Consider the following 7,500-nt stretch of genomic DNA (forward strand, 5'->3'; position numbering starts at 1 on the left):
TTTGTTTGAGCAAAGACCTTGATTCTCTACATATGTACACGCACACAGATACACATACGCATGCATATGCTCACACTCATACACAAATGTAGATTTATGTATCACATATAATTCTAAATATTTTGTGTTTGACATTCCACCGAATTCGGATATGAGAAACTCAAAGTATCCATAAATGGAATATCAGCTTCCACGATACTTACATAAATATATGTATACATACAGACACACCCCACTCACACATGCATTATATATATGTGTTTGTGTGTGTGTGTGTGTGTGGGTGTATGTGGGTGTATATATATATATATTTATATATATATATGTATGTATACATACACACATATATATATATATATACATATATATATACGCACACACACACTATATATATATAAATATATGTATATATACATATATATATATATAATCATCCAGCTATACATATAATCATCCAGCTATTCTGATTATATGTCTGTGCACACGTTTGAATGTGGTGTGTGCCAGAGGGTTTGCAAATCCAATGGGGGTCTTAAAAGACATGTTAGGATCCACAATGAGCAGAACTTACTTGCAGGTATTGGTAGTGCAAATCAGAGGTGCAATCTGTGTGGGTGTTTTTTCAAAACACTGTCTGGTTTAAAAAGCCACATCAGACGCCATGAAAGAGCTAAGGTGTAGGTGCAGGAGGTGGTCTAACTCTGTTTAAGGAGTAGACAACCACCATATATATATATATATATATAACATACATATTCTTTTATATGTTTCAGCCCTAAGGCTGTAGCTATGCTGGGGCATCGCCATATTATATATATATATATATATATATATATATATATATATATATATATATATATATATATATATATATATATATAGATAGATAGATATATATATGTATATATATATATATATATATATATATATATATATATATATATATATATATATATATATATATATATATATATATATATATATATATATATATATATATATATATATATATATATATAACTGAATGGGTAAAAGATAAGAAATGTGTGTAGTGTTACATCAAATAAGTTCCAAAATTTGAATAGAAACACAACAAAGGAACAAGCGGAAAACTCACACAAAAGACGGGACGTTGCTAATTACTCGCCACTTATCGTCCAAAAACTCCTTACAATTTCACGCCTTTAATGATAATACTGTTCACTTTGGGTGAGAGAGAGAGACACACACACACACACAGGGGGAGAGGGAGAAAGGTAGGTAGAGAGGAAAAGAGAGAGTTGTCATAAAAATCTATAAACTTTCAAGAAAACGTGAATTAACACATTCTTCTTTTCTTTTTCGAATAGTGTATCTCAAAGCACATAAAACTGTAAATAATAGCATATAAATATCAGCCTGCAAAACTCTTTGGCATAGAAAAATTCAGATGCTGCGGAAGATTTGGGTTCTTGTCCTACGAGCAGCCTTCGACTTTTTTTTTGTTTTTGTCTAAAAAGTGTTTTCAGCTCGTTGCTTACATTTATAGTTTTATATAAGGCTATGAGCTGGCAGAATCGTTAGCATGCTGGGTAAAATGCTTAACGATGTTTCGTCTGCCGTTACGTTCAAATTCCGTTGAGGCCGACTTTCCCTTTCATCCTTTCGGGGTCGATGAAAAAGATGCAGGTCAAGTAAATGTGATCGATATATTCGTCTAACCCTTTCGCCCGAAATTTCAATCTTTTGTGTCAAAGTTTGAAAGCACTATTTATATCTTTATGAGTTTCAAGATCAAAAAATCCTCCAAAAGAATTTACGCGCGCGCACACGCACACACACACACACATTGATATCTACATACATGTTCATATACACGTATTAATCTGTCGTCTGCATCTAGTATAATGTTCATGAGTGTGGGTTGAGTGTATTACTTAGGTTTTATTTTTAAATTCAAAATAAAATTACGCCAGTCTTTATAAAGAAAACCCAGCGTCGTCTGTAACAATGGAATTATTTATATAAAGGCCGACAGGTGCATAACTATCAATTCTCAGAAAAAGAGGAAAAAGAAGTCAATTGCATTCATTCTATGATAAGGAACCAAAGAAGAATGAATAATGGTTGTGACAAAATGAGCGACGGGAAGTAAGAGTTAGTGATATAGTGATAGGGTTAAATTTGTATTCGATTGAGAGAGAGAGAGAGAGAGAGAGAGAGATACGTAGGTATAGAAAGAGAGAGGGAGAGAGAGAAAAAGAGAAAGTGAGAAAGACGGAGAGTGAGCGAGTGAAAGAGAGCGAGAAAGCCACACACAGAGACACACACGCACGCACGTGCACGCCCCCACACATTTAAATATAATATAAAATAATATAATATAATATATATATAAATACAAGTTTGAATGTATATACGTAAATTTGTATGTATACATACATAGGCGCAGGAGTGGCTGTGTGGTAAGTAGCTTGCTTACCAACCAAATGGTTCCGGGTTCCTTGGGCAAGTGTCTTCTACTATAGCCTCGTGCCGACCAAAGCCTTGTGAATGGATTTAGTAGACGGAAACTGAAAGAAGCCTGTATATATGTATACGTGTGTGTGTGTTTGTGTGTCTGTGTTTGCCCCCCCCCCACATCGCTTGACAACCGATGGTGGTTTGTTTACGTCCCCGTAACTTAGCGGTTCGGCAAAAGAGACCGATAGAATAAGAACTAGGCTTACAAAGAATAAGTCCTGGGGTCGATTTGCTCGACTAAAGGCGGTGCTCCAGCATGGCCGCAGTCAAATGACTGAAACAAATAAAAGTGTATGTAGGAATGTAAGCATGTAAGCATGCGCGTATATATATATATATATATATTTGACAGGAAGGACAACAAAAGAAAGAAAGAGACCTCGATATTATGCAAATAGAGGAATTTATCTGTAAAAATATGTGACAATTATTCAGTAGCATTGATAAAACTCCGAGTTTCGGATGCCAGGGTGGGAACCCACGCCAACATTTCTTCAGTTATCCGGCCAATTGAAAATTCCCGTGAAAAATGACCGCCAAAAACAAAGGGAAATCACCGTGCAGTGACAAGGCCAAACACACACATACACAAACACACACTCACACATATATACATATACTTATATATATATACATACATAATATATACACAGATAGAAAGATAGACAGATAGACAGACAGACATACAGACAGACAGATAGATAGATAGATAGATAGATAGATAGATAGATAGATAAAGTGAGAGAAAGAGAGGGAGAGTATGCGCGCGCGTGCGTGTGTGTGTGTGTGTGTGTGTGTGTGTGTGTGTGTGTGTGAGAGAGAGAGAGAGAGAGAGAGAGAGAGAGAGTGAGAGAAAATGAAAGATATTGTTTCTGAGAGTAACTGAGAAAGAAATGAGTAAAATAGATTGAGAATGGGAGTAAACATCGGTTAAATAAAAAGAAGCCAAAAAAAAAAAAAAAAAAAATGGTGATTGAAAGACAGTCATACGGAGTCATGCAGAGTCATATAAGCAATTAGGCAAGCATATGGAGAAATTCACACGTATATGATTGAAGGAAGAATTTTAACTGAAAAACGTTCCATATAAACACATTAACACACACACACAAACACACACACATACACACACACACACACACGCGTACACACACACACACACACACACACACACACACATACATTATCAGCGAATAATGTAACTGACGTAAAAATCATCGGTTTCACAAAATAAGAACAATCACAGTACGAATTCGCATATATACTGAATTAAAAAATGCCAATTAATTAGTAAGTTGACGATATTCCCTGTATTACAATTTAAGGTTTAAAAGCAGCAAGCACACACACACACACACACGTATATATGGATGCGTCGTGGCGCATCTATTTCCAAGTAAGTTTATCTTCACCTTTTTTGATGCGAATCTACTCTATACTGTTTTCTTCCTCCATCCTTCTCTAATTCCCTTTTTCTCCCCCGCTCTCCTTCACCGTTTTTCTATCTGTCCCTCTCTCTTCCCTCTTTCTCTCTCTCTCTCGTTGCTCACACGTGACCATCATCCATCTTTCTTTTCCTGCACGGACGTTCAAAACAACGGACGTGTTTTTCACTCTCTCTTCTATCTTTTCTCCCAGCGTTCACTATTTTCCTCTCGTTCTGGTCTAACGACCCTCCATATTTGTTTTCGTTCGGTTTCCTTGTATGTCTCCACTCTCATGTTTTTGTCCCCAACTTTTACCCTCCACAAATCCTAACTTTTATTTTAGAATTTATGGGAGCAACTGATGTTGAATGCTCGAAATGAGGAGTAGATAGACAGCAGACAACTGATGAAGGGTCCTTTCTCTGTGTTTAACTCCTGTTTTCCAGTTTTTTCTCGTTGTTTACGTATTTCATATTAGTTGCACCGCTGGTGATGTCCTGTACCCATATATGCATGTGTGTACAAACACACACACACACACACACACACACACACACACACACACACACACACACACACATATATATATATATCTGTGTGTGTGTATATAATTCTTAAACAAGAGTATTGTTGACTTTGACTTTGAAGTTGCGGTCATCGTCAGAGTGTGATGGATTAGAATTTACCTTGGCTTTATATAGTTCGGTTCCTGGGTGAGTGGAGTGGTAATTAGGTTTTAGTGGGAGATCTTACGAAGTTGTGGTTTGGAGAATTTTTTATTGATTATTGATTATTGATTACACTGGCCCAATGAACTAAAGAAGGTGAATTTTATAGTAATTTTTAACGCAGATTTCGAATCTGTTTTTAGAATTTTTCTATCAGGCATGGTTTTTATGTGACAAAGTAATTAAAATACCCAATAAATGTATGATATTAATACAGAAATAAGACTGACAATTATAACTGGTCAGCAGAATTAATGAAAAACTCTGTCCCATAAAAAAAGTACGTGAATTTATTTAGTATTCTGCAGAATTCAAGTGTGTATTCAGATTTTTCTATAAGTCATAGTTTTTCTGTGATAGCATATGTAGAATGTTAAATAATCGTATTTCATGAATTCAAAAATTAGGCTGATATTACATGGAAACGTACCTTTTAAACGTAGAGGCGTGTGATTTTCGACTGTATTTAGCTTCTGGAACGTCACTTTTTAGTGACCAACAATAATCAGTCAACATAGAAGAGCTCCACTTTCCTTGGTTCCAGGTTTCCATGTACAGAATGTCCTGGTGAAACTTCTCACCGTGCTCGTCACTGACAGCCTCAATATTTGCAGGGAAAAACCTCCAAGTGAGAGTTCAAGAAGTGGACTTTTAGGCTCATATTGCATCGCAAGGTTTTGTATGATGTCAGTAGCTTTTTCACAATGTCAGAATAGTTCTCTGCTCTGTGATTCCCCAAAATCTCTTTGCAAACTTTCTTAAATGACAGCCACGCAGCTTTTTCAACATCATTGAGCTCTTCATAAAACCTTTGGTCGCTCATCAGCTCCTTAATCTATGGCCCAACAAAAATACCTTCCTTGATTTTTCCGTCACTTACTCCCGGAAATTTAATTTTCAAATACGTCCCTTGTCAGTTCTATCTATACCTTTGACAAAATTCTTCATCAACACAAGCTTAATATGCAAAGGAGCAAATAAATTTTCTCATAATCAACAAGGAGAGGATTGATGACGTTCTTCTGTCTAGGAGTCAGAAATCGTTTCGGCCGCACATTCTTTTCATAATGATTTTTCCTATCCTGACTGTCCCACTCAAAGAGAAAGCAACGAAACTTAATGTAACCCAGCTGCATTCCAAGTAAAAGTGCCACAACCTTTAGGACACCACAAATATTCCACTTATATTCCTCATACTTAATTTTTTGCAACAGAAGCTTCATACTCTTATATGTTTCCTTCATGTTAGCTGCACGGGCCAGAGGAACAGAAGGAAACTTATTTCCATTGTGGAGTAAAACTGCTTTCAAATTTTACTTTTGAGAAGTCAATAAACGAACGCCATTATTCCTGCTATATTTGTGGTTACGTTCCTCCGCAACAGAATATGCATCATTAAAAAACACCACACCATCCTCAAGTGAGAAAAAATTTGCAGAATCACAATGCCGAAAACGATAAAAACTAACTTTGGTCTCTTTCTGGAGAAGATTCCAGCTCTTTAACCTGGAAGCAAGAAGTTCAACTTGCTTTTCGAGAAGTTTAAATCCCGCATTCAGATCTCCCTAACTCAACAAATGCGGTTCACTTGAAGAACAGTTAGGCTCAAAGTCCATGTCTTCTCTTTCTTTCTCCACATTTTCATCACTTGACTCGTCTTCACTAAGTCTCATTTGTTTTGGAGAGTCACGTACAGATAAGTGTTGACTGTGAAGTACTAGTCTCATAGCAAATTGTAAATTAGGATATATTACAGTATGCTCGGATTTTGATGTCATACCTTGTATATTCGTCATGCAGAAGTAGCAATCTGAAGTGAGATCTTTGGGCTCTCTCCAAATCATAGGGATGGCAAAAGGCATTTGGCGTGAACCTGTGGACCATGCAATGACAAGCCTGACACAGGTTACATAACATACATAAGGGGCTCAGCTTTTATCCTGGTCACCCACTTTGCAGTCAAAATAATGCCCATAGCACTTTTTAATCAACGGCGTGAAACGTCGTCTTTGTGACTTGAATATTGTCACCGCAAATATAGCAAAAGTTGTTTGCGATGTTTATACAACTTCTCGGCATTATGAAGGTGAATGGAATATGTGAACTTAGTACACAACCGCACGCCTACAGGCAAAGTATTGGTGACTCATCGACTCAGTGTTGCCAAGTTTCGGTGATTCATTGGCTCAGATAGCTGGGTTTATGATTTCATTAGGTCAATTCTATTTATAAACTTTTAAATTAGGAGTACGTCTTAGACCATTAGCTTCATATTTCAGCAGATTAACTGAAATTTAACCCACGTAAAAGAAACTGAGAGGGATATCGTAGAACAGAGAAACTGTGTGTGGCACAAATAATTTGATATTATTTTTGAATTCTGCATTCAAAAGACATATACGATCCAGGTATTCTTTTTCTTGGGACAAATTCTTCGTTGACCAGTATTACTGTTTAGAATATATTCATGTATGTAAAGCTTTAAAACAAACACTAATACACACAAACACACACATACACTCACACCACACACGTATGTATGCACAGAGGGAGAGAGAGAGGGAGAGAAAGAGAAAGATGGGGTTTAATGTAGCGGAGCTGATTATGAATAAAAACAATATAGCGGTGGGAATACAAAAGCAGGGCAATCCTCAGCATACGAAAAACAAATACTGTAGGGTGTGACATTTGTAATACAGTGAATTGAAATGCATCGATGAACTGAAGTATTTTTAAAACAAAGAGAGCGAGAAGAAGGAAAGATAACTACTTCGTTAAAATGTATTGGACGCAATACATTGGATATATCTCACAGATAAACTGATGAATGACTAGGCAAAGAT

This window comes from Octopus bimaculoides, chromosome Z (genome assembly GCF_046866305.1).
Source record: "Octopus bimaculoides isolate indiv1 chromosome Z, ASM4686630v1, whole genome shotgun sequence".
Classification (NCBI taxonomy): domain Eukaryota; kingdom Metazoa; phylum Mollusca; class Cephalopoda; order Octopoda; family Octopodidae; genus Octopus; species Octopus bimaculoides.